Source organism: Notolepis coatsorum, assembly GCF_963971535.1.
Source record: "Notolepis coatsorum genome assembly, chromosome: 15".
Classification (NCBI taxonomy): Eukaryota; Metazoa; Chordata; class Actinopteri; order Aulopiformes; family Paralepididae; genus Notolepis; species Notolepis coatsorum.
Window position 1 is genome coordinate 81321558 of NC_140179.1, and position 16183 is coordinate 81337740.

The 16183-nt window shown below is 46.4% G+C and overlaps 1 pseudogene across 1 annotated transcript in view; it reads right to left on the reverse strand.

The window, feature by feature from the left end:
- Positions 1-3441: 3441 nt before the first annotated feature.
- LOC311242110 (SLIT-ROBO Rho GTPase-activating protein 1-like) overlaps positions 3442-16183 on the reverse strand; it is a 103802-nt pseudogene continuing 91060 nt past the window's right edge. The window contains exons 5-11 of the transcript in view: positions 13765-13870; positions 10654-10885; positions 9983-10062; positions 9295-9475; positions 8120-8260; positions 5756-6098; positions 3442-3849 (exon numbers count right to left, since the gene is read on the reverse strand). The product of the transcript in view is annotated as an SLIT-ROBO Rho GTPase-activating protein 1-like (transcript). The remainder of the gene's footprint in view (positions 3850-5755; positions 6099-8119; positions 8261-9294; positions 9476-9982; positions 10063-10653; positions 10886-13764; positions 13871-16183) is intronic.

A 16183-nucleotide genomic window follows, 5' to 3' on the forward strand; every position in this document is an offset into this window, starting at 1 on the left:
CGGTCCAACTTAGCGCGACTTATTACGAATCGTTACATTTGCAAATCTTTCGTTTTTGCCAAATCTGATCCAGACCAAAGAGGCGCCATCAACTCTCCCGTTGTGGTGTGTGGTCTTCTAATAGTCATCTGTTCATTATACATGTTTAGTTTGTAAGACCATCATCACAAACATGGCCACCTCCACCTTGTCAGGGATACGCTGCTATGTTTAAAAAAAAGAAAAAGAAGGCCTTTGTGTTTAATTTTATGAAGTATTCTTAATTATTTTGCTGTGATTACTATTTAAAAATGTTGTGTTTTATTTGTATTCCTTTATTTGGTGCTATGCTTAATGCTGTTTATACCTTAAATAAAGCTTTGAGAAGACTGTACATCTTCCCTTAATTCCTCGTCTACAGTAAACTTGTTATGACCAGTGGTTCAGGTGTGTGTGTGTGGGAAGAAGCGCAATGGTTTGTTCCGTCAACCTGATTTAGCTTTGCTCAGTCAACCAGAAATAATTAAAGGTGCTATAGATAACATTCAGCCACTAGATGTCGCCCTAGAGCACCAGCCATGTCATGTATCCAATCATTGCATTCCACGTGGGGAAACGGGAAGTAGGGAGGGGACACACATGTAACATGTAAACAACATTAATTTTGGACCTGCAAAATTTTTTTTCAATGATAAATTCATTGATCAATCATTTTCTTTGGGGGGGGGGGGGGGGGAAACAATACTTTTATTCCATAACTAACTATGTTATCTTTTATTTATCTATAGCACCTTCAAGATGAAGATGAAACTGGACTTGAAGAATCTTTATTCGTAGCACACATTGCAACATCAGCAGCAAACACACACATTCGATGGGCGACACATATAGGAACACACACATGAATCTCTTTTGGGTCACGATAACATTCTCTGCACTTGACACATCCCATCATCCCGTCCCCCAGGGGCAGCCGGGAGCAGACGTAGGTTGCCAATCCAAGTTCTCTTGTCCGTCTTCGTCAGGGACGCGGCAGCGTTAGCGATCTGTTCTGCATGTTTTTCCATTGGTTTTATCTCTTATCGAGCACGGGGAGAACTCCACACAGAAAGGCCCGGAGATACCCCACCTGGGTACCTAGCAACCTGGTCCCCAAACGGGAATTGAACCCAGGACCTTCTGCTGTGAGGCGACAGTGTTAACCGCTACACCACCGTGCCGCACTTTTTAGTTAAAAAAAAGAAAAAAGCTCGACCAACTGTGCTTGAATGCTAATTTATTCAGGTTTATTTATAATAAATACAACACATCGATACAATCCATTTTGGCTATATGAGCTCATCTTTAGGAAGCTCCGCTTTTCAAATACAGCAACACTTAACAGACAAAATCTTTTCCTTTATTATCAAACATTCAGAGAACCTCCCTTTTTGAGTTAAAATGCACCGAGGTTATGATGCTGCCACATGCCAAGTACACAATCCTATACATCAAAGTGCAATGTCACAATGGGTTAACGCTAGAATTCATAATCAGTATTCTACTAAACACTTTTTTTTTAATGATTATTTCATTCGGATGCTGCTGCTCTTCGTTCAGGACATGCGTGAGTGGATTCACAACTCCCCCCCCCCCCCCCCCCCCCTCCCCCCAAAAAGACAAGGGTAAAAAAAGGCACTTTCACATATACACGCACCACACACACACACACAGACACACACACACACACGGATGCACAGCCATAGCCCATCTCAGCGACACATATCCCATTGCTCACATATACTCACATCTGTTACCAGCCCAGTCGGAGGTCACATTCAGTGTGCTGTTCAAGTGTTTATATGGGCGTTTACACACAGAGCCCCACCCTGTTAGCTTACTGTGAATCTTTAAGGTTAACTAGTGACTTCAGTGGAACAACTAAGTAAACCGTTATTTCCATCCATCCACACACACACACTCACTCTCTCTCTCTCTCTCTCTCTCTCTCTCTCTCTCTCTCTCTCTCTCTCTCTCACTCACTCACTCTCACTCTCACTCTCACTCTCACTCTCACTCTCACTCTCACTCTCACACACACACACACACACACACCTACACACACACACACACACACACACACACACACACACACACACACACACATTCATCTAAGTGGCATGCTTTTTCTTTTTACACCAACACACACACACACACACACACACACACACACACACCAGGCGGGCACGCACCCTTCCCAAACTTGCACATGTTCTGGTACTCAAGGCAGGCATGAATTATCTATCACTATTCTAGTGCTTCTGTACTTAACAAGGGAACAGAACAAGGGCAAGCAAGCAGGGAACACATGTACACGTACAATCTCTCACACAAACACACACACATATACTCTAATGGGAAATAAATACACGCACACCCCATTCCAGAAACAAGTTCTGTCCGAGCCCCTAACTCCTTCCACGGCTAAAACCATCCCACCCTGTTTTAAACTCTGGCCCTGGGACCTGGGCGCACGGGGAACACAAAGAAGGCCGTCAGGTCTCGTGAGCGTTGACATCGCCGCGGTAACATCACCACGGTGACACCGCGGCTCGCCGAACATTCAATAAATGGCCGAACAGTCATGTAAATACTGGAAACATTCATTAAATAGCTATTAATTAGTTCGTTTAAATACCTTGTGGGTTTCTTTTATTTATTTTTTTATTTTTTTTTGTGTGTGTGTCACTGACCACCTCAAGAGGCTTGGTTTGAGGTGTCGTGAGCTTAGCAGCTGAACCAAGAGAAATAGGAGAAAAAATTAAACAATTAAGAGAACCGCACAGACGTCTGCCTCCGCCACGTCGCGCCGCGTGAACCTTCCGTTGCCTCCTTTAACATCTTCTCGCTCGTCCTCCCTCCCTCCGTGGCCTAAGAACCAATCGAAATCGCTCACTACAGACACAGCAGCCAACCCATAATATATTAAGAATACAGCAGCCTTTTTTCCCCACCACGGGCTCCTCCGCTAATGCAGGCCTATCTTTTATGACGGTACAGCCAACGTTCACATCACTGAAAACTACATTTCACCTGGAGCCCGAACTACACTCCCCACGTATCTCGACTATAGCTCTTTTACAGGATAGGATACTCTTGGACTCAGCCCGCCCCCCTGTACCTCTTCTCCCTATCAGCAGTTACTTTAGCTAAACCTTTGATAAATGCTTCAATACATGGAGAAAGTAAACTCCTACACACCAAGAGAGTACACAACCAACCTGACGACACATAAATATCATGGCATATCATATCATATCATAGATCATATATTATATTTTATTACTACAGTTAAAATCCTTTTTCGTCTTCTCTATCGTTTCATTTCTACCCTCATATTGATTATAAACAGTAAGCAGTACCCTGATCTCCTCTTTTGGCCCAGTTTTGGCCCGGGTTAGGCCTGATTCGGCCCGGTCTGGCTCACATGGTGCAGGATTTGTCTAGCGGCGGGGGCAGCGGAGGGGTGCCGCTCTTGGGAGGAACCACGGGTTTGGGCCTCAGGGCCGGGGGCCGCAGCAGTGGGGGGCCCATGCGGGGGGCCGCCACAGGCTTAAAGGAGGCCAGGGTGTCGGGGGAGGGGTTGGACGGCCTCGGCGGGGGTCCGGGGAGGGGGCTGAGGGGGCTCAGGGGGCTGAGGGGACTCGGGGTGCCCGGCGTGCTGGGGGTGCTGTGGGGGCTGGGCGACTCCGAGGAGCAGCCGGTGACGGAGCCGTTCTTCACAGTCTGCTCCAGGGTGTCCAGCACCACGTCGGGCGCCGGCCGCTGGCAGCCCTGCCGCTCCAGCTGCCGCAGCTCTCCCAGAGCCACGCTCACCGTCTCCTCTATGTCCTGTACGCCGCCGAGACGAGAGAGCGGAGGGATGTGGGGAGAGCAGCGGGGAGAGAGACATGATAAAGTGCATTTTAACGAGGGTTGCAGATGCTGTCTGTGTTTGATCATTGTATTCATGTCTATGCGCATGGGTTTGTGTGTGTGTGTGTGTGTGTGTGTGTGTGTGTGTGTGTGTGTGTGTGTGTGTGTGTGTGTGTGTGTACTGTATTGTGGATTTGGTTTCTACAGTCGGAGAGGTGCTACCAAAGAAATACAGCATAAACACACCCATGAGTGATGCCTGAACGCTTTCATGTTATTTGCAATTTAAAGAAATTGTAATATTCAAAATATTCCAGACGCCATGTTTGCCAATGAAGATGGGAGCTGCTTCTCCTTGAGACAGGCTGTGCATTTGACCTTCATATGGAACAAGCCTTCCTGGACACACTGGATAAGTATCATTGGTTATAATTGTAGGCTGATGGTTTTGGTATTTGGTAGCTTTGGGCATGTTCGTTAGTGGCCTGAGGTTTGCAGGCCTGTTAAGGAGACCAGGTTTAGTTATATCTCTGCTGTAATGTAATGCAATGTAATGTAATGTAATGTAAGGTGGTCAGACAGTGTTGCAAAGAAGATGTTTTTTGTGTCCATTAACACTTTGAGTGCCAACGACGAGATTAGTCGTGCTAACTCGCCATGCATTGAGTGCCAATGACGAGTTTTCTCGTCTTTTAATCGTTATTTCTTTTATTAGCGATATCCATACATTTTTCATCCATCCAGCCTGACGTTATCATTGAGAATGGGTCTGAGCTCGAAAAGGGCAAATACCGCCGCCTATCGTCTCCCGGATGGTAATGCACATCATTGGATTGGATTGGGTGGCCATGTGCATCAGAAAAAAAGTCCGGTCCGGGGTTTTCCCATCTCTGGCAAGCAGTATCGTGTTACCAGATTGACTGAGGACCCTCAGAGCAGCGTCGATTATGTGTTTCGGACTATAACGCTGGATCAATAAACGCGATCAATATTTGGAATGGCGATCAGGAATTGGATTCATCTTTTTGCAGAACATCTGATGTGAGGTAAGGACTCTATTTTACCAGTATTGGGTTAATCAGATGTTTTTTTCTCAGCCATGTGTGTGTGTGTGTGTGTGCATGTATGACGTTAGCGCTGACCAGCTCATGGATAATAGATTTTTCAGCCCGCTTCTCTAGCGTGCATAAGTACACATATACTATCAATAATCTAGCGTTTATTTGAAAACGATTCATAAATCAGCCGAAAAATGACAACGTGTTTTGTGTATTCCACTAAAGAGCTATTATCGCGGAATTTCTCTGGAATTACTAGAACTCTCCAAAACTATACTCGTATTCAAAGCGGTATAAAACGGAAATGTACCAATGAAAAAACAATCCGTTTTGTACATGTTGACTGCAAGCAAGTCATTGATAAGCGCGGGGTGTTTTAGACCCATAGCCATAATTTAAGATATAGTTTAAGCCTTCGCAAATTTCCCAGACCTCCCATTGACTTCAGCGCTGGCACGGAACGACCATATATGGTCAAAGGGGCGTGGCACTCAATTAGTTAATGTCCTGGAAACATGAATATATAACATTTAAATCTTTTGCACGTGTGATTTGATCTGGGGATTTATTTAAAAATAAATGTTTGTGTGTATGTATGTATTGTGTGTGTGTGTGTGTGTGTGTGTGTGTGTGTGTGTGTGTGCATGCAGAGTGTGTGTGCATCCGGAGTGTGTGTATGTGTGTATATGTGTGTATGTGTGTGTGTGTGTATATGTGTGTGTGTGTGTTTGTGTGTGTGTGTGTAAATGTGTATATGTTTGTTAGTGTGTGTGTGTGTATATGTGTGTGTGTGTGTGTGTGTGTGTGTGTGTGTGTGTGTGTACCTGTGCCAGTGTGTCAGGGTCCAGTGCTCTGGAGCGGTGGGAGTCGGTGAACCCGTGCTGCCCGCTGCTGGAGCGCCGGATGGGCGTGTCCTCGGGCCTCCGCAGCGAATCGTGCCGGCTCACCGTCATGGTCACCACGGCGGCAGAGCGGCGACGGCGCTCGGGGCTGTCGAGGGGCGGAGTTAGGCCCTGGCCCCGCCCCAGGAGCAGCTCCCGGGGGCTGAAGTGTCCAGTCACAGGGGGAGAGCTCCTCTCCATCACGCCCCCGTTACCATGGCAGTGGCTGTCACTGGAGCGGCCCAGGGGCCGGCGGAACAAGCCGTCGGTCCGCTTCCTGCGATGGCTGTGGTCAGGAGGAACGGGGGAAACTGAGGTTAGCTCCAGCCCGTCAATGACAGTTTGTTAGCTCAGCCCAGTGCTTCTCAAACTTTTTCTGTCAGGCCCCCCTTTGGCGGACCAAAATATTTTGGCCCCCCCCCCCCCCCTCGCCCAACAAAATAGTCATGAAATGGGCCATGTTTAAATTGATTGAAATAACACCAATATCGTGACCTTTCAAATTGGCCCTATATTTTGTTTTCAGAGCTGTCATGGATGAAAAGCCAGCTTCACACAGATATGTGGTGCTGAATGGTATCAACACTTAACTGCTGCATCATGAGATACTTGGTACTCAGCACCACACTCTGAAACTAGCTCTCTAGGTGGTATCAGATGAGATTTCAAAGAGTTCTTCCAAGAGTTTGGATGGAGATGTGTCAGGAAGCTTTGTCTCAATGTTGTCTGTAAAGGTTTTTTTTATCCAGAGTAACTTGGTGATCCTTTTCTGTGTTTTATTAAATAATGATTATAATGATTTTCAGATTTTGAGAAATGGTATTTTCATGGAGAACAGTGCAGCTGCAACAGATAGCACTTTAGTGATAATTTTCTGTAATCCAATTTTTTTTTTTTTTTTTTATAAATCTCAAGGCCCCCCTGTCATGCCTCTGCGCCCCCCACTTTGAGAAACACTGGCTTAGCCTATGAGCTGCAAGCTATAATTCAAATGCAACCCAACACTGAACCCAGATCATGGAAATGGAGTGATTTTATCAATCTCAAATTGATAAACAGTGTTTTTTCTGTTCCTTTTTTTACAGGTTTTGCTTACGTAATGTTGGCTGAAAATCTATCAGTATTTTGAGTTATGATGAGTTACTTATTTTTCCATCAAAATCTTTCAAGAATCTGTGTGTGGCAAAACTACAGTACAGCGAAAAATGTATATGGTCAAACAAATTACAGATCGGGCCTCTAAAGATCTCTTTAATGGGGAAATGGGTTTTGTCTTGGTGTGGATTTCACAGGTTGAACTCTTACTGCTAGGAACCGGTACACCTTACTGTTTGTTTAAGTCATACTTTAAAGTCCCCATGAAACGGCTAGCAGAATGCTATTTGATTCCACTTATGCATGCATTTCCTGTAAATACAGGAATCTAGGGAAGGACTTGTCGTGGATATTGATTGGCATTTACAGTAGCCAATAGTGCTGAATGTGCATTACGTTGACCCATTAGCTAGCAAGCTATCAGTGCTAATCAGTGCAAGACATACTTTGACTTGACTTAAGCCTTTGCACTCCCTGCGGAGCAGAGGCCACTGTAGCAAGACATACAGTATGTGATCAAAAAAACGTTTGATTTCATGGGGCCTTTAACCTACTGCTACCGACCTAATCTTTGGCCCATTTTGTGAAAGTTTGTTTACTTTTGAGTGCCAATGGGGGAAGGGAGTAATGCATTTGAAATGTGGTGTGTGCCAGAGATTTACAGATGTTTAAAGGAACCCGCCAACATTATGGGAAATGCGCTTACCGCCTTCTCCAGAGTCAGACAAGAAGATAGATACCAATTTCCTCTCTGTGTGTTCATTAGAAAACGATTTGGCTGCAAGCTAGCCTAGCATAGCACAAATGAATGGAAGCAGATACGGACCAGCTACAGTAGCTGTTAGTAGATTAGCCTAGCTGTTGACCAAAAACATCTCTCCCGGAGTTTTAAGATAGGCTAGTGGTCCGTATCCCCTACCATTCATTTATGCTAAGCTAGGCTAACGTGCAGCTTTTTACTGAACGCACAGAGAGGAAATTAGTATCTATTTCCCACAATGTCGGCGAGTTCCTTTAATGCTAATTAAAATAATATTTAAAGATAATACTATATGAGATATGTCAAACAGAAAAATAAATGACTACAATTAGATTAGAGTCTAGTTTCTTTGGGAACGATGACTAATAACACGCACCACAGAGACTCCGGGGGACTCTCTCAGATAGCTCACATGATGATGGGACCCTACACAGTACGTGGACGTGTCTTACATGACGGACCTGTTGTAGGTCTCCGGGGGCCTGATGTCGGTGGGGGAGCTCAGCTCGCTGCGGGGCCTCTTGTCGTCCGTACTGCTGCTTCCCCCATCGCTGTCCGCCTTCTGACTCACCGTGTCTGACTTGACATCAGCCCTGAGGAGGACAGCGGATGGCACAACGCAGGTCTCACTAACCAGCCCACCGACCAATCCCACACAACTCACAGACACGGCCTCCGGTGAAAACGGGAGAGCTGCGCCCGCTAACAAATCAGGCCAATTGATCAATTAGCCAATCAATAGGAAGTGGTTAGCGACTCCGTCAGAGTCCATTATTCAGCAAGGTGTGCGATCCAGCGGGTTCTACGAATCCATCGCAGAAGCGGGTCAATGAGTGAAACGGGCCACTCAGTAACTTTCCTGGTAGACTAGCGGTGCTCTTCCCGCAGGTGGTAGCTGAGATTATAACATACCAGGAACCAAGTGGCAATAGAGGTTTGTTCATCTCTGTACAGACTAAAATACAAGTGGCGTATGAATACGGAACTCAAATGAAAACCCTTTTTAGGTGACTTGAAGAATATTCTGTAAACAAAAAGGTGTGTGTGCGCGTGTGTGTGTGTGCGTGCGTGCGAGTGTGCGCATGTGTATGGGGGATCAAACAGGTCGCACAGCGAACGAACGATGCACTCACCGCATCACTGCTCCACGTGCACACACATGCTCAACTCAACATGCACTCATAACGTCACACATGTCTGTGCATGTAATAAAGGATGTACGTTTTTATTATTATTATTATTATTATAATTTTTTACTGCAAGAACGAATCTGTGAGTATTCGGGGACAGGATATGGTCGATGACAGATTACTTAATTCAGGGACTATCTGGGATGTCATCTCACCTTAAAATATACCTATATCTTTTTATTCACACTTTGGTAGATGATTAATACATTCTTAAAAGATCCAGCTCCCTTCAAAGAGGAGTAATTCCCACACGCCAAAGAAAATACAGGCACGCGTTGCTTCGCAGATTACAATGCAAACGATTTGACCTGCACTGCGAGCGACACTACACCTGCCCGCCCGTGCGTGTGTGTGCCCACGTGTGTGCCCGTGTGTGTGCCTGTGTGTGTGCATATGTGTTCCCGCGTGCGTGTGTGCGCGTGTAGCCGTGCACTCGCCTGTCCTTCAGCACAATGTACTGGTGAGCCACCAGGCCGTGGGTGCCGTTGTGACGCCCCTCCCACCAGTCATGTGACGCGCGCTGGAACAGCTGCAGCGACGCGCCCTTCTTAAAGGAGAGCTCCCGGCCAGAGCGGCCCACGTAGTCGAACCTCGCCACCGCCTCCACAGACTCCCCCTCTGAGAGAGAGAGAGAGAGAGAGAGGGGGGGGGGGAGAGAGAGAGAGAGAGAGAGAGAGAGAGAGAGAGAGAGAGAGAGAGAGAGAGAGAGAGAGAGAGAGAGAGAGAGAGAGAGAGAGAGAGAGAGAGGTGAAGACAAGAGACAGACATGAAAATAGAGGTGAACCTGCACTTGCCAATCACCTGTCTCAGAGGCATTGTCTTCTCCATGCTCAGCCAATAAGAAAAGAGTACTGGGGGAAAAAATCAATGAGGGTTTAAGTCTATCGCCCCCCCCCCCCCCATTCTGCCCTACAGGGAATCACACACAGAGAGAAGGACAGGAGGGATGGAGGGGAGGGGAGGAAGGGGGGGGGGGGGGGGGGGTTGGTCTCTATGGCTGCTGTTGCCATGGTGACAATTCTCCATTGCACGATGAAGGATGCGGGGAGGGAGAGAGAGAGAGAGAGAGAGCGAAAGAGGACCACTGGGGTGACTGTGTGAAGGTCAGGGGTCACTCATACACACCCTCCTCACTGGTTTGGGTCTCTGTGCCGCCATCGGGCTCCGCCTCCTCCAACGCGCCCGGCTCGCTGAACGGACTCTCGCTGTGAAGGAGGGAGGGGCGTGAGAGGAAGGAAGGAGAGGAAGGAGGTTGAAGAGGCGAGCGAGAGAGAGAGAGAGAGGAGAGAGAGAGAGAGAGAGAGAGAGAGAGAGAGAGAGAGAGAGAGAGAGAGAGAGAGAGAGAGAGAGAGAGAGAGAGAGAGAGAGAGGGAGAGAGGAGAGAGAGAGAGAGATGAGAGAGAGCTTAAACAAAACTGCAGTAGTCAGCAATAGATAGGTTGCACACTCTCCAGCAGTCCCTTTTAATACCATATGGGGAGAGAAAGGAGGGATACTTGCACAGGATGGAGATAAAGTCATACAACGCACCAATCTCCACCTCATCTTTGCATTTTGTACTTTAGTTTTGTATTATTGTATATCTTGTATAGTGTTTGGTCTTTTATTCTTTTACTCTTTTTTTTTTTTTACTGTATTGAAGCACAATCTCAGGAGGGTCATACAGAAACAATCATTTCACTATAATGTACTGTACATGTACCTTATATATGTGACAAAACAAAACAAAACCTGAACTTGGATTTGAAGGTTTATCCTCCCTCTGAGCATGTATCAACAGCAGCAGAGAGCCTCACCAGTACTGGTCTCCCGTCATGCACTTCTCATAGACCGGCCCGGGGAGCTCCTTGGTGTCGGGGAAGATGTTGTCGTGGTGAAGGATGACCGTCTTGACGACCTCGTTGACGTGCGCCTGGCAGGCACCTGGTCCAGGTGTGTCGGGGCGTGGGCAGCAGGGTGGGGCCAAACAACGATGGCCAGGTTGCCGGCGTCCATCATGTTCTCGTCGCTCTGTACTGGGGATTAGGGCTGTACGGGACACAAGGGGAGGAGCCCACTGGTAAACAGAACCTTGTGATAGGCTGTACGGGACACAAGGGGAGGAGCCACTGGTAAACAGAACCTTGTGATAGGCTGTACGGGACACACGGGGAGGAGCCACTGGTAAACAGAACCTCTGTGATAGGCTGTACAGGACACAAGGGGAGGAGCCCACTGGTGAACAGAACCTTGTGTCAGGGGAAATATACATCATCCGGATATATCAAACGTTAGCTAGTTAACAATGCAACCAATTACTGATGATTCTGACATTGAGGTAATAACCTGTTTTAAATGACATAGACGACGAGATCCCATTCAACTCAATGTTGGGCGAACTGAAGGTTTCCACACTTGACACCATTGTGCATGACGTGATGACCCTTCCTTCTTTTATAGTTTCCTTGGTTTCACTTGTTTCAATAGAAAGAAAGTAAATGAAAGCTATCCGCCTGCACGCTAGCCTAGCTTAGCACAAATGAGCGGATACGGATCGGCTAGCCTAGGCGTTGGCCAAAAACACCTCTCCCAGAGTTTTAAACATTAATTTGTGCTAATTAGGCCAGATAGCTCTCTACTGAAAGCACAGAAAGGAGATTGGTCTCCATCTTCTTGTCTTACTCTAGAGAAGACAGTAATCATGTTTCCCATAATGTTGCCGTGTTCCCTTAACCTTTTCACTACCACACTACAAAGGGTTAACGCTTTCACTACACACTACAGAAGGTTAACCTTTTCACTACCACACTACAAAAGGTTAACCCTTTCACTACCACACTACAGAAGGTTAACACTTTCACTACCCCACTACAGAAGGTTAACCTTTCACTACCACACTACAGAAGGTTAACCTTTCACTACCACACTACAGAAGGTTAACCCTTTCACTACCACACTACAGAAGGTTAACCTTTCACTACCACACTACAGAAGGTTAACCTTTCACTACCACACTACAGAAGGTTAACCTTTCACTACCCCACTACAGAAGGTTAACCCTTTCACTACCACACTACAGACGGTTAACCTTTCACTACCACACTACAGAAGGTTAACCTTTCACTACCACACTACAGAAGGTTAACATTTCACTACCACACTACAGAAGGTTAACCTTTCACTACCACACTACACACGGTTAACCTGTCACTACACACTACAGACGGTTAACCTGTCACTACCACACTACAGACGGTTAACCTTTCACTGCCACATTACAGAAGGTTAATTCTTTCACTACCACTACAGACTTTTAACCTTTCACTACCACACTACAGAAGGTTTAACATTTCACTACCACAGTAGTACAGACGGTTAACCTTCTATACTAGTGTGGTAGTGAAAGGGTTAAATTGGGGAGTTATTACAGTGTAGAACTTGGAAGTGTACAGTATATTACCAGGGTGTGATGCCAACCGCTCTAAAGATCCTGCTGTCCACAGAATCTCAAGTTACTTAGCAACAGTGATGGAACTCATGAGGCTGCCACTGATAACCCGCAACGTCCAAACCGCCTCTCATCAACGTCTCTGTGCGTGACGACAACTGCTATTCGTTACACAACCGAGAAGTGAAGCGCCGACTCGAGGTCGTCATAATATCGTTCATCACAACACTCCTGGTTAAGCTGTATTTGGTCATACTGAACACACGGCACATAATTCTACCACGCTAATAATATGTGCAAATACATTCAGCTGTGGTACAGTACATCACACCTGCGCATCACACATTTCTTTCTTATCCTCCGGCTCACACCTCCCTCCTCTCCATCTCTCTCTCTCTCTCTCTCTCTCTCTCTCTCTCTCTCTCTCTCTCTCTCTCTGTGGCTCTGTGGCTCTCTCTCTCTCTCTCTCTCTCTCTCTCTGTGGCTCTCTCGCTCTCTCTCTCCTTCTATATTTGCCAGGAGGCAGCAGAGACGAGACCGTCTGTGCTTCACTCTCTCCCTTCACACTGACGTCTGCGCTTCTCGCCTCGCTCGAACACAAAGTGAACGTGGAACTCTCTCTCTCTCTCTCTCTCTCTCTCTCTCTCTCTCTCCTCTCTCTCTCTCTCTCTCTCACTCTCTCTCTCTCTCTCTCTCTCACTCTCTCCTTGGTTTTGGAACCTATTTGGAGGGAAGTGAATGAGTGCCAAGGGAGAGTGTGGGGGAAAGCGTGAGTGGCCGTTGAGCTGCTGTCTGTGTGGTGTTGGAAAAGAAAAGCAGACCAATCTGCATGTTGAATGCAAATCAGCGTGGTCGGTGTGTGAATTCTCACTTCTGGTGTTTGACTTGAGACCCAGAAGATTCTGTTTATTTGGACAGGGGCTTGACGGTGCCGTCTGTGTTTGTGGATCTTTAGGCTGTGGCGGACATCTTTACTCCTATGAAAAGTGAAAAACACGCTCCCTAACAGTACGGGCCTGGTCGGGTGTGTGGTTCTGTATCTATAATAACAGGATGGGTCTGTGGTTTGGTATCTATAATAACAGTATACTGTAGGTCTGTGGTTTTGTATCTATAATAACAGTATAGGTCTGTGGTTTTGTATCTATAATAACAGTATAGGTCTGTGGTTTTGTATCTATAATAACAGGATGGGTCTGTGGTTTTGTATCTATAATAACAGTATAGGTCTGTGGTTTTGTATCTATAATAACAGTATAGGTCTGTGGTTTTGTATCTATAATAACAGTATAGGTCTGTGGTTTTGTATCTATAATAACAGTATAGGTCTGTGGTTCTGTATCTATAATAACAGGATGGGTCTGTGGTTTGGTATCTATAATAACAGTATAGGTCTGTCTGTGCTTTTGTATCTATAATAACAGTATAGGTCTGTGGTTTTGTATCTATAATAACAGGTTTTGCATCAGTAGGAACTCACTGGTTGAGGAAGGCGAACAGGTATCTCATCACCACCAGCATGGCTCGTGGAACTCCCAGCAGAATCTTCCGGATGCACTGAGCTCGGTCATACAGGCTCTCCATACCTGCAGCAGTAAACGGACATAAACACAAACACATTATACACACACGCAAGCTGTCGTCTCTCCCAAGACACTGCACAGTGTTTGTAATCCTGAGGCGTCCTGGAGTGCCAGCCTTGGCGGTAGCGAGAGGAGGCTCTCTCTCTCTGTCCTCTGTGGGACACATGGTGTACGAGTGTGGGTTTCAGGAACACAAAAGCGAGTCTAAAGAGACTCAAAGACAAAGAAATGGGAGAAGGAATGGAGGGAGCTCGTGGGCGGGAGAGCAAAGATTTTTCTTCAAATATTTTTTTATTTCCATGAATAGGCCTCATGACGTCTCGGTAGTGGCTCGTGTGTCGAATGCAAAAGCGATGCCATCGTTATCGGTCTTTATTTCAAGCTCAGTTTTAATCACACGCTGTGCTCAGAGATAAGGTCTATTTCAGCAACATCTCCTCTCACTGCTGTCAAAATGGCAGCCAAAGTAAAAGTGTCTTTTTCCCCCTAAGCCTATAACTGCACCGCTGTTGTTTTACTGAACTGTTTTAATGTTTTACTATGTTTGTACATTTATTTTATCTTCTGTGAAGCACCATGAGATTTTGTTGTATTTTAGTGTCTATTTAAGTTTCTTTGAAAATTTTAGTTTTAGTTTTACTGTAATTGTGACCTGTATCAGGGCCGCCTCAGGGGGTGTGCGAGCAGTGCGGTCGCACAGGGCCTCGCGGAAGGGGGGCCTAAAAAAATAAAAATATATATATATATTTAAAAAAAAAAATTGCAAGGCCCCCCTTCCCGCGAGGCCCTTTTTCATCACAGACCTAAAATCTAGTTTTGCTTATATGCTTATATATTTCACATTAGACACGTTTGTAGAATGTGTCTGACTTGTTCCTGGCTCTGCGGCTCTGCAGCAGACATACTCACTATTGGAGCTCTGGGGCTCTGCAGCAGACATACTATTGGTTTCAACGAAGGGAGGGGTTACATGTGTACAGTCGGCCGGCGTGCATCAGCTGCATCTGACCTATTTCGCGCATGCAGCATTGGAGGTTATGCAGCCAAGACGAAGAGGACGGTCGTTCGGCAGATGGACTGAAGATGAAAGTTATTGCATGTTAGAAAGTTCAGTCAGGCTAGCCATGTCGGCTTAGCTAAAGGCAGGGACAGCTAGTTAGCTTTAGCTACGTTATAATATCGAGTGCTAACGGGATAGCCATGTCGGCTAGTAGCTTAGCTAAAGGCTAACTAGCGTTAGCTAACCTAGAGAGAGCGCGTGCAGCATTGTTATGCCAAGATGAAGAGGACGGTCGTTTCGGCAGATGAACTTCGTCAACTCCACGCGGTTGTCTCCATCCTCTTGGACGTTTGGTGAGTTTTTAATGCACTCTATTCTATTCCCGCCATGGAGATATCTCTCTCTCTCTCTCTCTCTCGGGCCGGCTAGCTATCGTGGCTAACGGTATGTTGGCTAACGTTATGTGGAGCCAGCGGGCCGGCTAGCTATCGTAGCTGACGTTCTGTTGGACCAGCGGGGCCGGCTAGCTATCGTAGCTAACCTTATGTTGAGCTAGCGGGCCGGCTAACTATCGTAGCCAACGTTATGTTGAGCTAGCGGGCCGGCTAGCTGTCGCAGACGTTATGTTGAGCCAAGCGGGCCGGCTAGCTAACGTAGCTAACGTTATAATGAGCCAAGCGGGCCGGCTAGCTAACGTAGCTAAACGTTATATTGAGCCAAGCGGGCCGGCTAGCTGTCGTAGCTAATGTTATATTGAGCCAAAGCGGGCAGGCTAGCTTTGGATTTAAGTGTTGATCTTTGTCCTTTTGGATCTATGTATATTCATGTTGCCTTTGTGAAGTTATCTTTGAATATCCTTTAGGGGCTCATCTTAGCTGTCTTGCTTATCTCTCTCTCTCTCTCTCTGTCTGGACCACAGACCCATCTCTCTCTCTCTCTCTGTCTGGACCACAGACTCATCTCTCTCTCTCTGGACCACAGACTCTCTCTGTCTGGATCATCACAGACTCTCTCTCTCTCTCTCTCTCTCTCTCTCTCTCTCTCTCTCTCTCTCTCTCTGAGCATTGCATTGCTTATAGTTGTCAATTGTGTCGGTCAGTTCATTGCAATTTTTCCTTCAGTCACATTTAGTTTTATCCTGCACCTGGCCTAAAACAGGTTGGATGTGCACACAGCTGCTCTACTGTGTTTGTAGCAGAGCAATCGTACCTGAAGCCTTGTAAACAAAGACATCAACACTAGAGTGTGTACTTCTATCTACACAGTACAGCCAAAGCATTCCATTGCTAGGCAAAAACTCCACCTGTTTTCTACAC